The following is a 26,047-nucleotide window of genomic DNA, read 5'->3' on the forward strand; positions in this document are numbered from 1 at the left end:
GTTACAGCACTAGTGTATGGATGTCTTCACACCATCTCTGCTGTGCTGGAACCCACCCGTACTCACCCATACCTAATTTTCCAGTTAAAGGCCTGTATTTAGGAGAAAACAATCTTTAGAGACCTTTCCTTATCCCATAAATAGGACTTCAGGTGCTTACATTGGGGGGAATGGACTACAGGTTATGCCCCTTGGCAAAAAAATGTCTAAATTAGGTGAACCAAACTCCATCCTAAACCTTAGTTATTAAAACTAAGTACTAAAATTCTGCTAGAATAAACACCTAGCAGAGATGCCATTTTTGCCTGCGCAGACTGTCTCAGTGCCTGGTTTACATGAATGCCTATGCCATAGAGCCCTTGTAGATTGGAATGGAATAGTCTAGTCAAATATAGATATTATCGATCAAAGTAGCATACTTAAAGCATTCTTTGTTTTCACAGATCTTTACAAACATACACTAAGACAGGGACCTTCCACAGTGCATCAAAAGCCCAAGTGGCACTGAACTGATGATGTTTCAGTGAAATCTAGTTAAAAAGCATGTGGCTATGCACACCAAATACATTATAGTACTCTGCTCTATACTGAGGCTGACTAGAAAAGAAATGGAGCATTTCTACCCATTCATGTCTGGTCACACAAAGGATACAATGCTATTACTAATGATTGTGTCAGCATAATTCATCTTAGAAATAGAAATCACTCTTTCTAGTGCAATAAATTCCAGATATGACCTCAAAATTTCCAAAGGAAGGGTAGAGTCTGTCATGTTAAGACAGTAGGAGTTTTATTTCTCTTACCAACACAACTCAAAATGCTTAGGAAATTTCTACCCCATGAACCACATGAAATGGAGAATTAATTAACTCTTGACCTGAGTAGATGGACTTATCTGCCCTCGATGCCTGATCTTTATGTCAAAACACAGTATATGAAAATCCTGTATGTCTTTACCGTGATCTGAAATCTTAATTTCGAAAACATTTCAGCCTTTCCCTTAGCCTCCAGGTGGTACTTTTGTAATAGTATTATTCAACATTAAGTAACATGAAGTGAGCTGAAGAAAGGATGTTAGTTCAGCCAATGTCATATCCAAGTACAAGTGAAATCTGATGCAGACAGGTGTAAAAGCAACGAGCTATGAACTGAGGCTGCATTTTCTTGAATCAGATGCAGATAGAGACATTGATATGACTTGTGCTCTGCTTCAGGAGAACTAGTTCAAACTCTTACAAAGCCTTGATTACTTTTTAGAGACAAAAAAATGTGTTATTAGAAAGAAAGAAACAAGCCTAAAAATCAGTGCTGAGGATGTTATAAATTCAGTGTATGTAAATATTGTATTTTGTTTCCCTGCTAGAAAAGAGTATTCTTAATCTGTTGCTTCCTAGAGCTGTGTGGAATCTATACTTAAATACAGATTGAAAATTTATTTGGCATTTGTAAAGGTAATATTGGAAAAAAAAGGGGGGGGGGGAGTGGAAGAGTGGAAGAAGCAGTAAAAAATCAAAAAAACTTCAATAACTATTTGAACATTTCCCATGAAGCTCCTGAACATGAAAAGAAACCTACAGAGGGGAAAAACAGATATGGGATGAAATATATTTTTAAAAGTATCCTACTTTAGAGAGATTACTTTGAAACATTGAAGGGATTGCATTGTTTGTTTTCAGCTCTTTAGAAGCTACGCTAACACAGAATTAATTGTCAAAGTGGTCATTTTAGAGAGTATTTATAAATTAAGCTGATGTATTAGTCCTAATTTTTTTGCGCTACTCAACTTTTTTTCCCTATGTTTTAATGCTTTCATCTTCTCATTACCCTCGTGTAATATGTAAAAAAAACCCTAAACAACCAGTCTGATTATCAAACAAAATAAGAGAACAACAAAATAGAAACAGCTCTGATGCATAAAATCAGAAACCAGCTAGAACTGGAACCCATACAGATGTCTAAGGAAGGGCAGAAGAAAGAACATAACACATATATAGTAAGATTTCTTCAAAATTAAACTTGTGAACTGGTGGTTATAACTTTGTATGGAATGTCCTTTTATGAGTTTCACTTTCATGAATTTGTTCAATTACTTTTTGACTTATGTAAAATTTTGGCATTTACAACAACTTCTAGGAATTAATCCAGAGTTTAATAATACATGTCATAGAAATGTCCCTCCTTTTTGTTTTAAACATGCTATCTAATAATTTCATTTAATTTCCATAACTAATGATTAGAAAATAATTTTATATTCACTTTTTACAGGCTACTCTGTGTTCTTAAAGACCTCTTTAATGTCTTTTCCAGGCTAAAGAGTCCTTCTCAAGTTATTTATTCTTCATATAAAGATCATTCACTTTTCTCTGCATCTCCTGCAGTTCAACTATATCCTTTTTGAAATTGCCTGAGCAGAATAGTAATGAAGATATGGGCATGTTATGGATTGTATAATGGCATAACAAAGTTTCTTGACCTGTTAGGCATGTATTTCCTAACAATTTATTACATTTTACTTGCTTCCTTGATATTTGCTGAGCACTGAGCTGATGTTTCCATAAAAATTATTGACCACATCTGAAACATTTTCATAGTTCAGACCCTACCACTGTATATTTAAAATTAGGATAGGTTTTCCTCATACACATTTTTATTCTAAAAAAAATTGAATTTCATTTGCCATTTTCTTTCTCGGCTACTTGGCATCAGATCATTCATTTGTGACATTTTTTTGGTCAATATTCATTTTTACTATCCCAAATAATTTAGTATTGTTAGAAACTTTTGTCATCTCATTCACACCCTTTTAACAATCATTGATGAATAAATTGAATAACAGATGGTGTCATTAATTCCTATAGGACTTTAATAATGGCCTCAGTCATTTACACTTACCAAGCACTTATTCTTACTTTTTAATTCTATTCTTTTAAAGGGTTGCTTATGATTTTGATTAACTTCCCTTTTATCCCATGCCAACTCAAGTTTTCTTCAGAGTTTTTGGTAAAAGTTTTGTCAAAAGCTTCATGGAGACTGCAATAGCCTGTAGCAACTTGATGATTCTTGTTCTTGTGCACAATGACTCCTTTAAAGAATTCTAGTAAATTTGCAAGATGTCACTTCTTTCTTCAAAAGCCAGTGGTTGGTTCTTCCCCAGCATATCACATGTTTCTGTGATGTGTTGCTGTTGTGTGTGTATCTATGTACAGTCTGTCGTCTATTAAACTTTCCATTAGTTGGCTGGGGTTTTTTTCCTCAGTATACAAATGAGATTTCTTATTTACAGGCTGGGGGGACTTATGTTAGAATAATTTTCTTTTTAAAATTGCCTTTATGTTTGTCACTCTATTCCAAGTATGCTGAAGCAATTTTAACAGATAGTACACACACCACAGTTAAACAGGTCAGCTATGTCATACTTCAAGGAATACCATCTGGGTCTGTCACGTTGTTACTATTCATTTCACTAGTTTATTCTAGAATCTTTTCTGATGACACTTCAGTTTGAGGCAAATCCTCCAGTAAGTTGCTCACAAACAAGGCTTCTGTCCTGGGTACCTCCTTTAGGTCCTTCATTGTAAATATAGATGCAAAAAAGTGATTTAGCTTTTCTGCTACAGTTATCTTCTTTAACATTCCTTTGCACTTCGATCACCTATTGAGTCTACATTTTGTCTGGCAAGCTTCCTTTTTCTGATCTGTTTGAAAAAGATTTGTTAGTTTATATACCTTCCACAAGTTTTTCACCAAAATCTATTATGACCTGCTGTTTTGTATTTTTACATTTAAGTCACCACTGTTTGCATTCTATTGTGTTTCGGTTTTTTTCAATGGAACATGACTTCGATATTTTGATGGGTGCTTTCTTATATTTAATAGCTTCCTTTATCTTGCTGCTTGCTGCTGCTTACTGCAAACACAGTGCTTTTACACAAAAATAAGACAACTTTGGCTCTGTGGAGGAGTGCTTTTTTAAAAATCTTCTGTCAAAGTTGTGTTAACCACTATGCATTTTGTCTCAGCCTTACTGAGCTGTCTTTAAACAATCACCTTGTTATTTCTTAGCACTTCACCATTTTGGTTATCCCTTTGAATATCTTAACCTCCTGTTAGGTTTTCAGTTGAAACAAATGAACAACCGTGAAGGGATAGATCTAAAAAGAGGGTTTGAATCCTAATATAGTGTGATGTGGCTTTTCTTTAAGAGCTGGTTGTGTGTAAGAATTCAAAACTAGTACCTGCACTGTCTGCACAGTCTTTTGCTGTAATCTTGTTGTCTTCCTTAAGAAAAGTATCCAGAAAGAGCAGCTCATTGAACAGGGTGTTGATTAAAGACCCTGGGGGTCACTGAGGACAAAATATACCATAATGTACATCTTCCTTTTCATTTGAGACTGTTTAATCTAGAGAAGAGAAGGCTCAGAGGAGATCTTATCAGTGACTATAAATACTTGAAGGGAGGGTGCAAAGAAAGTGGAGCCAAGCTTGTTTCAGAAGTGCCCAGTGATATGACAAGAGGCAACAGGCACAAACAGGAGATATCATCTGAACATCAAGAAACATTTTTTTACTGTGAAGGCGACTGAGCACTGGCACAGATTGCTAGAGTGAAGTCTCCCTATCCTTAGAGATATTCAAACCCCATCTGGACATGGTCCTGGGCAACTGGCTCTGTGTGGCTCTACTTGAGCAGGGGGATTGGACCAGATGACCTCCAGAGGTCCTTTCCAACCTCAAACATTCTGTGATTTTGTGATCTCAGGCATTATGCAAAGGTATGGAGAAACATTACGCTCCACTCAGAATCCAAAACCCTCTCTGGAAGTGAAGGAAGAATGAAGGCAATGGAGCGGTACAGCGCTTCTGCCTTGGGGCACCCATCCACATTTTGAGCAGATGCAACCCCAGACTAAATTACACCATTCACAGGATGGTGCAGCAGTGCTCTCCACACCAGCCTCTGCCATGAGATACAGGTGGGGCAGAGGCACTGGTGGTAGTCTGTCTGGTGGAAGATGTTCACCTTTGCTTTTGGGGATTCACAGCCCCATGTCACCATTTCCAGGCACAAATTCTAAAAAAGAGCTTGTGGGTTTGTTCTGCTTCCCTCTTGCTTGCTTGCCCGTTCAATCTTCGGTCTGCTGTTGTCTTTCTGGAACACATGAGCAGCGCCTAAAGCAGGGGTGGAGATTATCAGGTAGCATTGTTCTTACAGTAAAAGTAAGTGGGGGCTGTGTTTCAGCCCATTCATACCAGAAGAAAAAATGAATCTGGCATTCCTTTGTGTTGGATAAGCCCTCTAATTACTACATAATTAAATAAATATGAAGTTGTGACAGAAGTCTTCACCAGGCTTGCATTAATAGCAAGTAGGTGTGATCATCAGCATCTACTGTGGTGACAGAAAACATAGCAGAGCAGCCCTCTGGTAAGACAAAAGCAAATGAGTTCTGCCTATCAAAGCTTGATTGGTTTTAACCATTCTGCTGTGGAAAAATGTTAAAAAAAAGGAGGTTTGGACATGAGTAGAAAAAATAACCAGGTTGCTTGGGGAACTTAAATGTTTCATTCTGGGGTTTTCATAAAGTCTACTTTGTCTTAGACAAAGCCATAGAGAAAACCGTTTTCAGGCTTAGTTGCTCTGAGAAATTGTCTGTTGTTCTTCTCTGGACATTATATAGCTGATTTTTCCAGCTAAATAATAGAAAAAATAGATACATCTCTAAAAAATCTATATATTTAAATCACAGAAATATTTTAATCCAATGACTTTTTACAAGAAGTTCCTCACCACTATTTATTAATGGGTAAAAGTAGCTCCCAAGTTTTTTTTTTCTCATTATTTAATTTTTAATGTTTAAAGGATCCTCTTTCAGTATTAACTCATGTGCTTAACTTTGAAAGAGTATGCTATTAGTTTGGTTTTTTACACCAGTGTCTTAAGTGGGTCATTTAGTTTGCTAAGGAATCACCATCAGAGGTACTAGTAATTAATACGATATGAGTTGCAACTTAACAAAGCTTAATAGCAAGGTTCACTCTTTTTTTTATTATATGGATGAAACATACAAAGGAAAATTGAGTTTGAATTGAGCTAGGATGATTTACACGAAGACCAGAGATGCCAAAGAGTAAAAGAGTCCCTCCCATTGAGTCACAAGGTTCATAGTAGACCCTCTTGCTTTCTAAAAGAACTTAGATGTGGCTAGGTCCAATCTGAGTGTCAGAATTAGACAACAGGTTTTGTTTAAAGGAATTAACTACATGGATTTTATTAGTATTTATATAGCATTCTATCAGTCACTTAGTAAGGATCTGCTGTGAATAAGGGGTCTCTCTACCCTGGGTAAGGAAGGATCGCTTAGTCTCAGGTAAGGAATCTCAAACCTTGAGAGGCATCCGTGCTCAAGGTAGAAGTCATCTGGGTCTCATCCAGCTGCAATTCAGGAAGAACTCGAATTGGACTCATCCAAATATCTGTTGTTAGTAGAAAGGTGTCTCTGCCTCAAGGAGCAACCTTGAGAAGTGTCCCAGCTCAAAGGGAGATCACCACTACGCAGCCACATTGCCTAGCAGGGAGAGTACAAAGAGGGTTCACCTCAGCTGTCATACTTATGGAATAAAGTGGCTGGCTTGTAGCCAAATTCCATACTAAAGGACAAGTATGCATAAGACATTTTGTACCCACAACTTTCTTTGTTCCTTGACAAATGAGTCTTGGAAAACCCACCTGCTATTCATGTGTTAATCACATGGTCTGTGTTCCAAGGCTATATGCACTGATGCTCACTGGGTCACTCTGCTTCTTTATGGGTTTCCTGGAGTTGTTGGCTGGGCTATGTCTCAGCCTTTACCTCTTTTGGAGCCCAAAGTACTGCCAGAGTAGTAAGGGGCCAAATGCAACTGTCACAATCAGTCATTTTTTGCTCTTTGTAACTAGAAAATTTTTTCCAAAAACTGTCAGGGTTTTCATCAGCATGTAAGTTCAATCACATTCTTTAATCAGAAAAAATTCAGTTGGCTTTTCAAAATTCCATAAAAAATATGTTTTTTTTATCTCCAGTTTAATCATCAAGATTCTTGGGACACTGTTTTCTCACAGGAACAATTTAAAGTCTCCAGAAATAAAAAAATATACACCTACAAAATATTTAAGTGGTCTTTTTTCTCAAAGACGACATAAAATTATGGTAAAATATACAATAATTCTGTTTGCAATTTTATAACTTTATTCTCTTCTTTCAAATCAAAGTTGTTTATGTCAATAAAACTAACAATATCTGATAGCAAGTTATTTTTATCTCCTGAAAAAAGCTCCTCATGTTACAATAGCACAGTAATAATTTGAAGTAAACAGTGAGTTTAGAATTTATTAAAAGCATTTGTAGATGGTAAATCTGCAAAGTTCATCTATCTACATGGCCAATACATAGTAATTCGACTGAAATCTAGCTTTCAGAAGGATAGAAGACTAAACTATGTGTTTAATTTACTCCAGATTAATGTATTAAAATAAACAGAGCTGGGAGCTCCTGAGCTACACATTAAGCCTGGAAATGAAGGAATAGAGGTATGTAAATGGTAACTATGTAAATGGTGTAAGTGGTGTCTGTTACCTATTTTCAACGGCTCTTTTGAGCAGCTAGTACTTTGGCTAAATTCCAAGTAAAGCTTTATTATTTCTTAGCATTTTTTCTATAATCTGTAAGTGAAAATAAAACTTCAATGCATACTGCTGGGCTGGAGCAGGAGCATGACTTTATTTTCTTTTGACAAGTTCAGCCAATGTTTTCACAACAATACTTGCAAATGGCTGTACCTCCTCCTGCTCGTCTCACTAGCACTGCACAGGCCACTGAGCTATTTTCACATCTAAATGTTTGTTTTTATCAGCTATGTCTGTGGTGAATTAAGCCTCAGTTGTAGCTGTTTAAATAAACACTTAGGTCACAGTATGGTACCTACACACTGAGCCATAGTGAGATAGGCTTCAGAGACAGAAGTAAACATTCTTTTAATCCAACATGTAGAAAACACATGCAAGCTTGTGTGTATGTGTATGGAGCTCCACACCTTGGTTATAAATATGAAAAATAGTTCAAAATATGTTTAAAGTGTAATCCACAGCCTGCAATTGCAAAATGATCTTATAACGTAACCTAGGTATTTTTGATACAACTACTTTAAAGAAATATGTAAATATCTATAGTGAAAAACAAGAAGGAATTTGAAAAACAAAGGAAGATAATCAACCCTTACAAATAGTTAACAAGACCTGGTCTTCAGAGAAGGAATACACACCATAAATATGTCAAGCTAAGAAATAACAAGATAAGCATAAGGAGAACCAAATGGTTAACAAGACCAAACAGAAAAATACTTGAACTATGTGTGAACTATCCTAAATTAACATAGTGAAAGATCCACCCTCGAGCAAAGAAAGCCCCCTACTAACAAAGCCCCCTCCCTGTAGAACATGCAGAGTGAAAGAAGAGACTATTGTACCTTTAAATGGAGACGAGGCTTGCAAGAACGAATGAGAATTGAGTGTGACTAAATGTCATTGTAAAAGAACTGATAACAGTTGCATAAAGTGTATAAAATATTTTACCATGTGTTAACTATGGTGCTAGCTTTGTGGATTTACCTCCTAGCACCCATCTCTGCACAGACATGAAACAAATATCTTAACTGTGTGTTGATCAGCTCTTGCACACTGGGTGAAGAACTCAGATTTGTGATAACATTTTGAAACCAGATTTCTTCTTATATTTTATTTAGTGTCCCCACAAACTATGCCTTTTTCAGGTTGGATTTTGCTTTATCTGACTTCCTAAAAGAAAATCAATGCCAAGGTCCTGATGCAGCATATTCTTTCATTATAGACTTAACAGTTTAACTTCAGAAATATCAACAGACACAAAGAAGTTAGCCTTTCATTAAACTGGGACATAAATATAGAATTTGTAATAATCAACTTTATATTTTTCCAAGATTTCAACTGTTCAATATGTTGGGGCAACAGGCACAGTGTGAGTAGGATACATCTCACTTGTCCTCAACCTCTGAAAGGTTAAGCATGTTACCAACTAGGTACTAATCTATTCTGTAAACAATGCAGTTGGCATCTACAGGGATATTCACTGCACATTTCTTAGATACATATTTTTGGATGGTTTGTGTTGTCCACTGACATAGGCTTAATTTTCTTCATTAACAGAGGGCATCTGTCTGCCCATCTCAGATCAGACACTTAAGTTACCCCGGTGATGTTAGATGAGTATCTCCCTGAACATACAGTACACACTTTATAGGCTTATAGGAGTATTATTTGCAAAAAACTCCCACAGCTGTGAATGTGTTAAGTGATACTAATGTCACAGTTACTCTGCTTCTCTCATTAACAGAGTTTCTTTTTCCTAAATCTTTCCTGTCTCTTTGGAAGTATTTTACTACTGGAAGTTGTGAGAATATCATGTAAGGTGCACAGAAGCACAGAAATGGTGCAGTGGTGGTGGCCACCTACCTGGGCAGCTCTCTCCTCTCCTGCTGCTTTTCCCTTTGTTCTTCTCTATCTCCCTGACTTTTAAGGTAGCTGGAGGGTGTCACTTGATGCATTTGGCAATAACTACAGCCAAACTGAGTTAGTTCATCATGATAGAATTATCATCGTTCATGACAATACAGGTTTAATCCAATTCATACTCGAGTCTGATATGACATTTGTCCTTTATTGGTACAATAACAGAGGAATGGACACTGTATTCATGCTTGTAAAATGCAGTACTTTGTGCTGTAGGGACATTTTTCTTCCATGTGTGTTTTTAAAGCTATTCTTATCTAGCTGTAATACCAAATATATTTTCCTTTATTTATCTTTCATACAGAAATCACATTTTGAAAAAGAAACAGAAAATACCCTTTTCAATTTCAAATATTAACTTTATTTTAATTTCATTCTTGCCTGGCCTTTTAGACTAAAATGTTGTTGTGTTTTAACCCTGGCTGTCAATCAAGGACCATGCAGCCGCTGGCTCACTCCCCCCACAGCGGGATAAGGGAGAGAATCAGAAGAGTAAAAGTGAGAAAACTTGTGGGATGAGATAAAGACAGTTTAATAGGTAAAGAAAAAGCCGTGCATGCAAGCAAAGCAAACCAAGAAATTCATTCACCACTTCCCACTGGCAGGCAGGTGTTTAGCCACCTCCAGGAAAGCAGGGCTCCACATGTGTGATGGTTACTCGGGAAGACAAACATCATAACGCTAAACATTCTCCCTGCCCTTCTTCCCCCAGCTTATATACTCAGCATGTTGTTCAATGGTCTTGAATATCCTTTTGGCTCATTCAAATCAGCTGTCCTGACTCTGTCCCCTCCCAATTTCTTATGACCCTCCAGCCCTCTCGTTGGCAGGGCCTGAGAAACTGGAAAGTCCTTGACTTAGTATAAACATCACCCAGCAACAACCAAAACCATCCACATGCTGTCAACATTGTTCTCCCAGCAAATCCAAAACACAGCACTGCAACAGCTACTAAGAAGAAAAATAACTCTATTCCAGCTGAAAATGGGACAAGGTTTAATATGAAGATTAAGATTTCTTGCTTGCTTATTTTCCTCCTTTAGCAATGATCAAGGAGTAAGGTTAAAAAGGGAGAAAGTTAGAGAAGGAACAACTATTCTTGAACATCTAATTAAAATTAAATAAATGAAAGATGTGTTTTCCCCATTTCCCATATTATACTACTACATTCTGAATGAGAAATATTAGGAAACAGTTACAAAGCAAGGAAAAGCAGGACAGAATATAAAATCAGTTTTTCACACTGAAGGCAGAACAAAGACACATATCAAAATGTCATAAACAAGACATTTTTAATTGATTATGTGTGTATTAGCAAAGAATATTTTCAAAGTAATTTGGACAAACTGCAATGTAATATTATTCTATGTAACATAAGTGCGATTAGTAAAGGGAAAACATTCACTTTGAATTTACAGGCTGATGTAAGTCCTGGAATCCAGGCATAAACTCTTTAGAATCCTACAATTATTTCAGTTAGTACTTTATTTGATGTTCTGGAAATATTACTAGATAATTTTCTGACACAATTTTTGTTTTTTAATCATATTCAAAGAGGCAGAACTGCAGAAGACTTTTTGTGAGACTTTAAAGCTAAACCAGTCAAAGTAGAAGTCATATGCCTGATAAAGCAGAGGTACTTGGTGGTTTGGGGGTTTTTTGTGTTCTGTTAAAAGATAAAATATTTTATCATCAATATGGAAATTTGCAAGAGTGTTTTTTTCCTTAGAAGGCGGGATAGAAGTTAAACATGATAGTGATTTTTTTTTGTTGCTGTTGCATGCTTTGAAGTTACTGGGATTTGATCATGTGCTTCAAGTTAAGCTCATGATAACCTGCAGCTCTATGATAATGGCCTTTTCAACTTAATAATCTTATTAACAATAAAATATATGAGCCACATACTTAGAATTTTCAGCTCCACTCAAGTTCCACTGAACAAAATCGGAATGAAGTTCGACTGCTCTTTTCTGGAGTAGTCCCTCACCTTGCCTATTTTGTCTAGCAGTCTACGCTAACATGGTAACACAGCTATGGTTCTAGACCACAGACTTGACTTTTCATATAGAAGGAATGGACACAGTATGAATGCTTTTAAATTTGACTATACTACATGTTTGGATAGGCCTTCTGGTAAGAAAGATTAATGGGGCCACTTGTGATAACTTACTGCAGCATAGTAAGTGTCACGGAGAATGTGTATTACAGATCACAGCTTTGTACGTAACAGGAACAAGCCACATTTTGCTGCTGATTTTAAAAATATAAAACTGACAGATATTGAGGATTACTGTGATTAAATTATGCTTAATATTTTTTTTAAAATACTTCACTAGGAGTGCTATGAAAATTTGTTATAATTCATTACACATTATGCAAATAACTGTTAAAAATTGTTATCCTAAAATTACATAGTTCAACATTTGATTTTATATAAGAAAATGGATTGGCTGCTTCTGGCAATGGTAATGTAATTTCCACTGGCTTAATGTGTAGCATGAAGATCTACAAGGCTGTGTCCCATGATAGTTGCCATGTTGTTTTACCACTGTTAAATTGTAATTATAGGTTTGGAAAACCATATGTTTAGGAACATTAACAATGACAGCCGAATCTTGTCAAAATGCTAGTTGCTTAGCTACAACTAGATGGAACAAACTACTATCAGATCTGTAAAAATATTTGTTTTCTGAAGAGTATATTTAAATGGCATAACAACTGTGTTGTGACTGTTGCTGCTGGTTTTTCTACAGTTACTAACAGTTTGTGAAGAGAAGTGTTATAAAACTCAGTTGGAGTTGTAAAGGAGTCACTGTCAGGGAAAACAGACTTCCAGGAAGTCCTTGTCCCTATCCCGGCTTTGTGGCAGAGGTTACTGGAATTTCTCTTTTTCCAGAGAATGAAAAAGTTTGCAGATAATGCAAGCTTTTTTTCAGATTAGAAAATGTGGAAATTGTTATCAGTTTACACCAGGGGTCCTCAAACTACGGCCTGCAGGCTGGATATGGCCCCCTAGGGTCCTCAATCTGGCCCCCGGTATTTACAGAACCTCCCTGCACCACCCCCCGCCGGGGCTGGGGGGAGAAACCAAGCAGCCACAGATGACTGCCTGCCACTTCATCCGCGTGCCGGCCCCCTGCTTAAAAAGTTTGAGGACCCCTGGTTTACACCAAGAGATTTTTCTTTAAATTTTATTCAAAATTGAAAAACTGAAAAGTGATGTTATAATTACTTCCAAAATTAGATGATCTTGTATTTGAAAATTTTCTCTGATTTTACTTAATATATATTAAAAAAAATAAAACTACCTAGATATTTAATTAACTAAAACTTATTATCTGAAAGAAATACATTTTTCCCTCTTGTATGACTCACCCAACATTCAAAAAGTTTACATGGCAAACTGAACTATAATTTTAAGATTGAAGTAGCTAACAATTTTATTTTATTTTTAATTACAGATCAATGCACAAATTGAAACAAGTGTCACTGACAGACTGAATCTGTAAGTTCTGATCCACAGCTTTCTCCCTGGGAGTGACTTTGTATCCCACACTTGATTTTAGCAAAAAGGCAATAAATACTGAATTGATGAAAAAAGTTTGAATTGTTGCTGATAGCCTCAATTCTTTAACATAAATAATGTTCCAATGTTTGATTCATCATGCTCTGCTGTTTCTGTTGTCAATGATTTGTTCAAGTCAAACATCTCATTTTAAATTTTAGTTTTAATGATCTCTTCCTTGTAATATTATTATTAAACCATAATGAAAATTAGACTGAGAAAAGACAACAATTTAAATGAGGCCAATTAGTAAATAAAACTTCCAATCTGCCATTAGAAAGCCTTATAGAGCTTGCTTATTACTTGAACAATGGCAGTTCATTCCTTCTTTATATATAACTGAGTGCTAATTTCTTTCATTAGACCAATTCCACTGCATGAAAACAAATTAATATGTTGGTGTCTTACTAAACAATTAGACTGAAATTCTACAGCTGTACAGCAGTGAAAATTTAGAAAACTAAGATATGGAAGTATTCAAACATTTATCAGTGCAACAATCCCATAATCATAATAACTTTTTCTCTCTGATCATTTAATTTTGACCACACTTTGTGGTCCAGTTCTGGGAAATGTTTCTTCCCCTCTCTTCCATAAAGCTCCAAATATGATTTGTCCTATCTCTAGTGCTCCATTTGGTGTAGAGGATAGCCTAATATTAGGAACAGAATTTCCAGTATTCTGATATTTCCCTTTTGTATTTATAGCATTTAAGTTTTTGGGTGGAGAATGATACCGTGCTCATTAAAAGGATTATGCACATTTTTCTGCTTAAATTTTCAGCAAATTTAGTTTCCAAGTTCATAACATCAGAAACTTTCCTCAGAGTACAATAGCCCTTATATAAGTAATCTTTACTTATGCTAAGTCTTATTAGATTTTAAAAAATAAGGATGCCTCACATGAACAAATGTTTCAGTGTTAAGCAGCAGGCTTGAATCTTTTCCATATTTTGAATAGTATAGTCCCAATAATAAACAAAAAGAAACAAAAAAGAAACACATAAACAAAAGAGGAGGCAAAATTTAATTCATGTCACTCCTTCCCACATGAATGCTCCTATCAAAGCTTCATTTTCTTAAGTGTACTTTATGGTGATACTCTTCATTATCAATGAAAGTTTATATGTCTTTTGTTGTGCAAACAGGAATACTACAGAAACCACTTTGATGTACAGACCTCTGTAGAGGAAAATGTAACTGAACAAAGCTGATAACAGAAATACTGTTATTTCCAATTACAGTTTGAGAGTTGTCCATCAGACTCCTTCTTACATTGATTGGTAAAGAGCCCAGGTTGTCAAGAAGCCTATTTAACTTCTTCCACGCTGCCAAGTGATAGAATTCTTCATAGTCTGAACTTAATGATGACATTGATCAAAATGTTAATATATGTAGATTTATTAGGACATGATGATTAAGGTGATAAGGTCTCATGATTGGAACTTCCAGAGTAAATGTACTGAAATGATAAATGCATATTTCCCAGTCCAAGGAAATGGTTTCAGTATTGCAGTTAATGTTTCATACAGCCCAACTTCATTAAGCACAACTCAGCTAATGATATCATGAATTTGTTTAATTTTATCAAATTGCATTAATTAGGGAAATGCATTGAAAGCTGATTGTGAATAAATTTGTTTTTCCCTGGAATAACTAAAAAAAAAAAGGGTAATTGGATTAATTTGTCCCTTTTCCCTCCTGTTAACTTGGAGCATGATGATTCTTTCTCAACTTTATGGCATGAACTACTTTATGTTTAACGTGATTCTCATTAACCGATTTAATTGTAGGGCTTTTAAGCAGGAACACTCAGCTGGACCAGTGCCAGCTTGTTCCTTTCCAATCATATTAAATGCCATCTCTCCAGGGATACAGGTCTTTAACAGAGGCCTGTGCTACCATTTTTCCTTATAATGTTAAAAGAAACAACCAACAAGGTCTTCCCATGATTCCTTAAAATATTCACGCCTGATCCTTTCTATCAATCTACAATGTTTACTGCAAAATTGTTGTCCTCTGAGTCCTGATTATGATAATGGAGCACTACAGTTGTATTGTGGTTTTGTGACAAGATTTTGGTAGTGGGGGACTATAGGGGTGGCTTCTGTGAGAAGCTGCTAGAAGCTTCTTCCATGTCCAATAGAGTAAGCCAGTGCCAGCCAACTCCAAGACAAACCCACCACTGGCCAAGGGTGAGCCCATCAGAAATGGTGGTAGCACATCCGTGATAACATATTTAAGAAGGGGTGGGGGCAGGGGAATAATCTGTGCAACAAGCTGCAGGTGGAGAAACCAGTGAGGATAAGTGAGAGGAACAGCTCTGCAGACACCAGGTCAGTGCAGAAGGAGGGGTAGGAGCCTTCTTCTCCAGGCACCAGAGCAGAGATTCCCTTGTAGCCTGTAGTGAAGACCATGGTAAGGCAGGCTGTGCCCCTGCAGCCTATGGATGTCTGTGGTGGCACAGATATTCACCTGCAGCCTATAGACCCTGTGCAAGAGCAGGTGGATGTCCAAAGGAGGCTGTGACCCTGTGGGAAGCCTACACTGGAACAGGCTCTTGGTAGGACCTATGGCTCTATGGAGAGAGGAGCCCAGGCTGGAGCAGGTTTGCTGTCAGCACTTGTGACCCCATGGGGGATCTATGCTGGAGCAGCCTGTGCCTGAAGGACTGCACCCCATGGAAGGGACCCACACTGGAATGGTTCATGAAGAACTGCAGCCCTTGGGAAGGTTTCACATTAAAGAAGTTTGTGGAGGACTGTCTCCCATGGGAGGAACCCCATACTGGAGCAGGGGAGGAGTGTGAGGAACCTCCCATTGAGAAGGAAGAAGCGGCAGAGGCAGTGTGTGATGGACTGACGGCAGCTCCCATTGCCCGTCCCTCTGTGCTGCTGGAGGGGAGGAGGCAGAGAAAATCAGGAGTGAGGTTAGGTCTGGGAAGAAAGGACAGGTGGGGTGAAGGTGTTTTTAAGATTTAGTTTTATTTCTCTTATCCTACTCTGATTTGATTGGTAACAAATTAAACTAATTTCCTCAAGTTGAGTCTGTTTTGCCCGTGACAGTAATTGCTGGATGATCTCGTCCTTATCTGGACCCACAAGCCTTTTGATATATTTTCTCTCTCCTGCCTGGCTGAAGAGGCGAAGGAGTGATAGAGTGGCTTTTGGTCAACACCTGGTATCCAGCCAGGGTCAACCCACTGCAGCAAAATACGTATGATTCATAGTGGTGTCTCTGAGCTCTTAAAAACATTGTTGCGCTGCATTTAATTATAGGAATAGATTCTACAAACAGTTGAAAATCACATAATTTGCATGCAGTTATGCATATTATGTAGATTGGAAAGGGATAGGTGGTTTTAATTATGCAGATAGAGCAGGTCTTTCTAGTTTTAACCTTCTGTTGTCCAGGATTCCTCGAAATTATAAGTTTAAGGTCACATTAAAAAACACCTTTAAAATCATGCCAAGAAACAGCTGCTATTGTACTTTTCTGTGTTTTGTGTCAAAGAAGCGCTTTCTTTTTAAGTGAATGGCTGCCAATGGGTTAGTGGTAAAGATACTACACTGATGATACAAACAAATGAATACTACATAATCCTTTTAATGAGTGATCACTTCTATTTAATTAAAAACAAACTATCAGTAACTTCTTCAAATACCAAAGTTTCCAAGAAACATCAATCTCTACCTAGCTGAAATGTTGGTCCATATCTGCCTTAGAAAACAAAACTTTTTGATGGTGCACTGTTCAGGTGAGCTTCCAAATAGGCATATAAATCTGCCTACAGCACAGGCGCAAACGCATCTGACCCAGGGTTGATAATGATAACCAGAACCAGAAGCAACGGGTGCACGGTGCATAGCTCCCTGAGTTGACTGGATATGAATCAGCTTGGGTCTGACTGCAGGTTAAGCCACATTTGTGCAGCAGTGCATTCAAGCTAACAAAGATAGCGGCAAAGCAGAGCTTGTTAGGTCAACTGTACAGCTGATCTGCACCACGTGAATTTAATGTGTTGCATCTCTGCTAGCTAAGGGATCTACACACCATGCTCCATGCGTGGCAGAGACAGGCTGACAAATAGTCTATTCCATCTGGACACTATGGGTGAACATGTAGAATTAACTTGGCTTTGTAAATTCTGCATCTGATGAGCAAACACACCCCAGTGATCTAGGAGAAAGCCTGTCCCACCTTAAAAATGAAAGGACCACCTACAGCTAAAAGGAACTTGCAGTGACAGTCTCTTCTGTAAATTCCTGTTTTTTTCTGGAGCATTAGATAGGTCAGAGGTTAAACACTTGCTGCAAGAAAGCTTTATATATATATATATATATATATATATATATCCAGGAAACTGCTTGTATGCATAGGAAACTTACAGTAATATAATGATACTACCACCATTAAACTGACTGTACTCGTATAGATGAGTGGAAGCTCCTATTCTGAAACAAGTGAGGTTTTCATTATATCGTAGGAAGTTTTTCAAGCACAGATATACTGGCTTAGACTTACACATTTGTGAATAACGTGTACAAGACCTAAACATTAGAGATTTCCCTTTCTCACAGTGCTGAAATCAGGAACATCTGAATTCCTAGGAAAAAAAATCATAAATAGTAGATTTGGTTCAGGGTTTCAAGAACTCCTTTAAAAAATAAAAAAGGAGAAAAAGAAAAAAAACCAACAAACCCAATGTTTCTTCATAAGCTTTTTTCTCTAGCTGAAGCTAATCAGTGAAGTTAGTTTTAGAACTTCCGCATAGCTTGAAAGTTAGTAAGTTGTAGCAGGCCGTGATCAGGACAAAAAGTTTGTCAGCTGCTGATCTTTCTTGAAGATAAGATAGCACAAATGACTTCTGGTACACCATGATGTCAACCTACTTCCTGAGACTGCTTTATAGTTAGAAGAGAACTAAGCTTTAGGACATGACTATGGATGCATATACTACTAAGTTTTTTTCTTTAATGTTGATTGTATTTATATGGTTTTAATATAAATTATAGAAATATCTACAACCACTGTAATATTTGTAAAAGGTGTATTTTCTGAAAGCTTCTGATTCTTTATCCAAAATAGACAATATGTAAACCACCAACAACTTGTAATCAGTCCCAGATTAACCATAGTCTAGTATCTACTATTTCTTTTAGCAAATATACTAATTTTGGTTGAAATAGAGCATATTTTCTAAAAGGTCACTCTATTTACTGTCTTCAGACAATTTGTTTCAGCGTTAATTATGCTTACTGTAAAAATGTTGCATCTTTTTTCCATTTTTGCTTCATATGACTTCTGTGAAATTTAATTAAACAAAGATGTATAGAAGTAGCAGCAATCATTTCTAGTCCTAGAGAGAACTATAGTAAGAAAAACTTGTCATATCTCTGTGGTCTAATTATCACTATGTCTAAATCAATATGAATTTTTCATGAGAGTGAGGGCCACATGGGTTCTCATTTTCCAAACTCTTTTTGGTAAAGAGAATGTTTCAGGAAACACACAAATTTTTGAAAATATCTTCTGGAAATACCAGGGAGGAGTACATGATAGATTATAAAATAGTTAAAGTGGTCAGAAGAAAGCACCAACACCACCACCAAAACAGAAAAAAAATGGAAGAGAAAAAATAAAGTGTGAGGTCCTAAACACGCATAAATCAGAATACTCTGTTGTTATTTTCTTAAGTACTTCAGAGACAATTTTGTTACCGTGATGCAGATACTTCTGTCAAATGCTTCTGTGAAAATTTATGAGACCCGCTGAGAAGATCCATAATCCCTGAAACTATACCAGTTGATATCAGTTGTAATTGCTATACTTCTTCATGTTAGAAACCTATACAATTATACTAAGAATTATGTGATACAGGGTTGTATGTTAAATTATGCAATTAATTATGCACTTAGCCCTGCAAAGCAGTACCATCAGCTTTCATTGACTTTGCTCATGCCTTAAATTCTTGAACAGCAATGCATAAGATACAATGAAAAACTGTTTAACATTGTGCTGAATTTTCTTTTTTCTGGATGTAACCAGATCTGAGCAAAAATTTTATAAACTATTCATCCTGACATCCAAAACCTCACAATGCTGAATCAAACTTTTCTAAAACTGCATCTGCAGGTAGAGATGCTTCCAGAAGCGTTGATTCACTTTTTTTCAAGGTACAGTTTATCCAGCTGTCATAGGATAAACATAAAATAACAAAAGAGAAAGATAAAATATCCCTTAAGTGTTCAGGTATCCTATTATTCATATGAATGCAGACAACTAGATTAATAAGGGAATAGTAGAGGGAATGAGGGGAAAAGGTCTTCCTAATGGTTTAAACCCAGAACCCTAAATCAGGTGCCATCTAGCCCAGAACTCAGTCTTTTATCAGCTAGATTTCTAGCAGTAAAATGCTGCAGGGTGCCTAAAATGCCAATGCTGAGTGGAGTCACCAAAGTCCAGGCATTCTTCAATCAAACAGTCTTTGTCTTACACAGCCTTTCACTGAGCTGAGGACAGTTTTACCAACTTTATTTCTGATAAAAACCTTGGCATTTTGTTTCTTGCCTAGTCTCCACCCACAGTTGCACTTTATTTATTGCAAAAATAAAATGAGCAGTAAGAACTGTTGTTTACTCTGTGTCTCTGCTCATTTCTTGAACATAGCCCTTTGTTTGATGGGAAAGTTTTACTAACTGTCAGAATGCCTAATACACTGGGACAAACAGTGCTCATCCTTACGTTGGAGGCATTCCTCTTTTGTGTAAATGACTAGAATCTGCAGAAGACAAGCCCAGTAATGCTTCATGTCAAGTGAGCTGATATTACCTTATCCCATGCACTGGTGATAACTACTCAGTCTCTTTATTGCTTATTGGTCCAAATGCTACTTATCCATAGGAAGTAGAGTATCTTCCACTCAGGAGTCTAAGATCTGCCCCTCACCAAAAGGACAATAATTATGTCATTTTTTTATAGGACGTAAAAACATCCACTTTCAGATGAAACCTGGCAAAGGAAGAAGCCAGGTCTTTCACATTCTTGGTGAGTGATCTGGTCCTGGGGTAAATGATGCCTCAGTGGGGTTAAGGGAGATTAATAATTTCTATCTTCCCCTTGTGTGCAGCTTGTATGAGAAAAGACTGTCCTCATCAGACACTTAATAGGAGACTCCTGGCTATGAGTACCATGTAGGTACTTTCTTGCTGCCTAGAGTGCTTCAATGTACTTCACTTGTCTCCTTGTGGCATTTTAAACTGTCTAGATTACAGAAAGCTCTGCCAGGTTTGCCAAGGTTGTGAATCCCAGCTGCGCCTTATTTAGGGAACACTGATTGCCATCTCAGAACTGTTCGTTGTCCAAAAGAAATGCTTTGTAATACAAGTCCACATCTTTTTGTAAATTATCTGGGGAAGATTTTTAGTGTCCGTATGTCGAAGTGATGTATCACAGTTAAGATACATTTCACAACAGGATTATTGCTGACTGTTCCAACCAGTGCAGAACTTAACAGAGAGCTGCTGTTGTACTTCCAAATAATGCATTTTCTCAAAATCCCAATGAGACGTCTATGCAAATCATTATTTAAATGAAGAGCCTGAAACTTGCTTACAGTGAGTTCTCAAACTGTGGTGAAACTCAGACTACCCTGCAAGATTTTTCTAGTTATTTTCCATAAGTACCAGTGACTACTTCTATTAGATAGTATGTTCATTTTAAGGAACAGGGGTTATATGTTAACAAACAGGTTTTCCAGTGCATGTCTGATTGGAAGGAGGCCATGCATTTCATATAAAATTTTCAGATATCATGAGACGCGTGCAGAAGAAGGTTTTACCAGAGAACAGTGCCTTCTGCATTAGCAGCCTAGGGTGAGTGAGCACCACTGTTTTGTCTGATAATTTTAATTAATTTTACTTTGGAAAATGAAGCTGTAAGAAGGAATAGCTGTGGCAGTAAGGGCCTCCTGCTCTGTGAGCACACTGAAAGCTTATTACCTTCATTATGCTATGCACAGCAATGGCTGCACAGCCTCAGGTATTGTTTTTGAGCATTTCATATCTCCTCCCTACCATCCTTCACCCATGGCCAAAACCATAATAAAGGAAGATAAATGGATGATGTGAAGAAAGAAGTGGCTCTCTCCAAAACACTCCAAAATAAGTAAGGAGAGGAAGAAGGGAAAATGAACTGTCTCAATTAGTCCGAGTTGAGATCACTCCTTTTTTTTTGTCTGGGAGTCTCTCCTAAGGCCCACACTTAGCTCACTCCATTACCTGAGCATTTGACACAATATCACAGGTGTAAGAGAAAGTTAGCACCAAAATCCTTGAATGAAAGCAGGCACAGCTTACTCTGTAAGGGATGATCTGTATTCAAAACCCAAGTGATTCAGCTGTGAACCAGAAACAAATTTACCTCAATGTATCATGTAATGGTCTTTATCCACAAACATGAGTTATAGAACATCTTCTCCACAGTAAGCAGTCATGTGTTTGAACTGCTTATTTCACTGTTTAATTTCAGTACTAAACATAAGGCAATGTTTTATTACCTGGTCTGGAAACCCTCCATTACTAGAGCTGTGGCAGTGCTTTTCTTTTGTGTTTGGAAGAGCCTCTCCATCACATAAAAAGTCTGGAGAGGTTCGCTATGTAAAACACGGGAGTGCTTGTCACATGCAGGATCAGAGTCAAGGATACTATCTATTAGTCTGTGAGATGAAGGCAACAACAGTTAAGGTTTTAAGCAGCTTTTGGTAAGCAATGATATTCTTATTGGACTGGAATATTTTACGAAGAATGCCTAAACATTTTTACTAACATCAGTGGGCTAATCCACTGCATCTAGTCTGGTTCTGCCTCTGGCTTTTGTTAAGAATGAGAATTTAAGCCATAGTAACAAGCTCTAATAGCCAGTAGTCACCCATCTCATAAACGTGTGTGATAGGAGAAGAAAATCACTGATTAAAAGTGCCTAGGTGGCAAATTAAAAAGGGAGATCGGCTGCCATAACAGTGGTATCATAGTTTTATGTTCTGCCATGCAAAAAATACAGATTGATTAATTTGTGTATTTCTAGAATATATCACTGATCACTTTCAAGAAAAAAAAAGTTGATCTCTTATCTTTTTGCCAATTTTTATGATTGAATATGAACCTATCTTTTTTGAAACTGAAATGGTGTTTCATTTCCAGATCCTCTCCATTTTTCCACTGCCATGTTACTGCCACCACATACATTTTCCAAGGTCTGTAATGAAAGTCCCAAATGTCTCTTGAGAAAGCTTTTTAAATTGGTTGCAACATTAATAGATTCAGGGATGTTCCATTTATTTCAGAAAAAAAAACCCTACCAAAACACCTAAACCAGGGATTGCTTTTAAAAAAGGAGTAAAAAATTCACAATCCTCATCTGTCTTGATGCACAAAAGAGTCTGCACAGAAGTGTCTAAAGCTAAATCATTAGGTAATTATGACTAAGTCTGCAGTTCTGTGAATCCTTAGTTTCCACCCTTTGTTCGCAGTGTTTATTGTCACCCAAATAAAAAGATGACAAAATTCTCTACTATACGTAGAGACTTATCATCAGGAGTGTCCTTTGCTTAAGATCTGGGCAAGTATGGTCACTCCCGTGATACAGAGGAGCCTGAAACATTTGGCTGAACACACTTTTGTCTTTGGAAAGAAGTGGGGTAATGTATTCATATCTTCCAGAGAAAATGAAATATGTTCTCTTCTATTAGTAGCTTGAGAGGATGATTAACAGCAACCATTAAATAAGTTAAACATTTTTAAATCACAGGACTGGATCATTGAACAGAATTGGCTGTGAACTACTGATCTTGATTCAGAGCTACTAACTGGCCTCATTCATTTGAAATGACACAGAAAAAGAGGGAGCTGCATTTATTAGTCAATCACAGGATGCCTATGAGCCAGCAATCCAGTGTGTCTTGGGATAAAAAAAAAGTTATAAACTTCAGCTCATGTCATGTCTTTCCAGTTAAATAGGGGGAAAACAAAGCAGTACAAAAATTGCTAAATACTGAGTATAGCTTGGTCACACACAAGAAAATATATTTCAAAGTGGAACAGGTGGAGGGAAAAGCTAATACTATGATCAGAAGAATGGGGAATTTAGATACCTTGCTGAGTTTAGCAAAATAAAAGATGAAGGAAATAAGACTGGTATTTTGAACAGTATAAATACTTCAGAAGAGAAGACTAGATTTAATATTTTGGAAAGGAGTTTGATCATTGACAATAGATTATAATCTTGGTCTAAAGGTAAGTATATACAATCTGGCTATGTAGAAAATTTGGCACAAACTTCTAATAAAAGTAATGAGGGCAAAAATCCAAATTGTTTTTAAGCTGGTGATCAATATGAATACAGACACACTGCATAGTTTGATTTCCTGTGACAGCTGGAATCGGCCAAGGGTATTCCTTCCAGTCCTCTACTATTTCCTTAGTCAAAGTATTAGAACAACTGGTAATTTTTTTATTGCACCAAAATTTAGCAAAGGTTAAGAATGTGAACTCTGAAAGCACTGACAGGCTAGCTTGGCTTTCATCTTAGGCATCGATAGAGAATAATATAGGATATAATTGGTAAAGATAGCAACATTATTAATGACAATTAGTATAGCTTAATATAAACAGCTCTTATTAAAAAAAAAAATGGTCTCTTTCTAATAAGACTATGTTTGGCTTAGGATAGTAATGAGATAGGACACAGATATTTGTCTTAAGGTGCCATAACAAACTATTATAAATATGGCACTGTACAAAATTCACAAAACCCATATTCAATATATTAAAAACTGATTAGTTGAGTGCTTATTGTTTATTGTAAGTACTTACAGAGTGTTTATAGTTTACAGACTCTTGCTATGTGCATTCATCGGGGACCAGTGTTGTTCAGTGTCTTTATCAATGTTCTAGAAGAAAATATAAAATCAATAAAGATAAATTTGTGGGTGACATGAACATTGGTAGAGCAGTAAATAATAGTTGAGGCAGGCTGGTAATAAAGATTGCTATGCGTCATTTGGTAAAGAGATGGTAAGGTTAATTTGAACATATACAAGGTCATATAACAAGAAAAAGGGAATGTACATTATATTTATGGAGTGGAGAATAGTTATTTGGAAAGCATTGACTTGGAAAAGGCTTTAGAGTAAAACTGAATGAAAATGGATTTCTGAGTTTGTTAATTTTTTATATAATTAACCTATATATTGATATAAAATTATTTATTTATTTTCATTTTTAATTCAATCCCAAGATTGAAATAAAAGGGATTTTTAACTGATTAGAATGTTTGGTTTCAAGAAAGTAAAAAGTATTAAGCATGTCAGAGGAAAGTTTAGAATTAAACATGATTTTTAAACTAAAAAACCAAAATGTTTTAGATTTTACAAGTTTGAAACCCCAAGGGCTAAAGTTTAGAAATTATGCTGCTCTGTTAGCTGCTCTTGAAAGTTCCTCTGAATTACTCTGGACACATTAACACTGTGGACATACTCATGCTTGAAGCCTTGCTGCAGGATCTTCCAATGACATCATCAAGTCTCTCTAAAATTCAAGTCATGCCCCATGCATGACAACACACTGCCAAGTGTGTTAGGCCCTTACTGAGATACATCACCTGGCTTTGCAGATAACCACCATTTCTAAGAAAAACACTTTACCTTCCAGGAGACACCCTCCATAAGCCTAAAGAATGTGGGGTACCTTTCTTACGCTTTGTTGACATACATGTGTCTGCTAAACTAGGAAGATTAAAAGAGGAACTGTCAGGAACTAGTCAGGCCATGCAGCACAGCTTGTAGGTTCCACAGATGGATCAACCTGGCAGCTTCTGGGACTAGATGTTTCTTAGCCTAATAACAGCAGCCTTTTTCTCACAATACGAGGTTTCTGGCATTTTCCATGCAGTTCTCTCACAGGAGCACCTATCTCCCACTTATACTAACCTCTGCTTTTTATATTTGGAATTAATTATAAATCTGTATAATATAATGCAAATTTATGATAACAATGGCCAAATAAAGCTGATAGAAAAAAGGAAAATAGTGAGTATTCTATATTTTTAAAATAGACCTTTTCTTTGTTACCTGTGTCACAGCACTGCAGTGTCCTCAAGGTTCCACCACTGATCTTGGCACAGAATGGTGATTGCATTGCAGCAATGTCAAGGAAATGTGTACTAGCAAACGAATGCACTTTTTAATGTTTGAGCTATGCTATTTTAGTCCCAATATGTAATAGTCACTTTGCAAACCATCTTGCTTGGTGCAAACTTGCAGGCTATTTAAGCCATTTTCTTGTGAGTGACACGGGACTTTGTCAAGTGTTAAATCCCACAGTTGCAGTAGATGACTATTCCTTCTTCTTAGTCTACTTGACCTACATTTTTCACTCCCTTACCAGTAGTCCATGCTTCTGGAATGTCTCAGAGAAGGAGACAGGTTTTCTAGCTCTTTCCTTTCCCTATCTGAATTGCTATTTCATGCAGTACTGATAAAGACTTTCTGTCCTCTCCTCTTTCTTACTCTTACAGAGTGTTTCAGTTCTTTCGTTTTCTTCACATTTTTCTGTTCTCATTGCTTCAAATGTCTTATTGCTGGTTTCAAACTGGGATATCAATGTACAGACTTGTGAACTTACATCTAGCTCTATCTTATTTCACCTGCCTGAGTCTTGTATCTTGTTTCCTTGTCTAGGCTGCTGTCTATGCCATATGTTTGCCCATGCTATAGTAATCTATTTTCAGCTTTAAAATTTACAGTCTTTGCTTCTGGTCTTGCCAGGCCTAAAAAATGAGTTTTTCATTCTCCGTCAACTGCTTTTATTTAGTTTGGCTTGCACAACCACCACCACTTTATTCTTG

The sequence above is a fragment of the Falco naumanni genome, chromosome 6 (genome assembly GCF_017639655.2).
Source record: "Falco naumanni isolate bFalNau1 chromosome 6, bFalNau1.pat, whole genome shotgun sequence".
Taxonomy (NCBI): Eukaryota; Metazoa; Chordata; class Aves; order Falconiformes; family Falconidae; genus Falco; species Falco naumanni.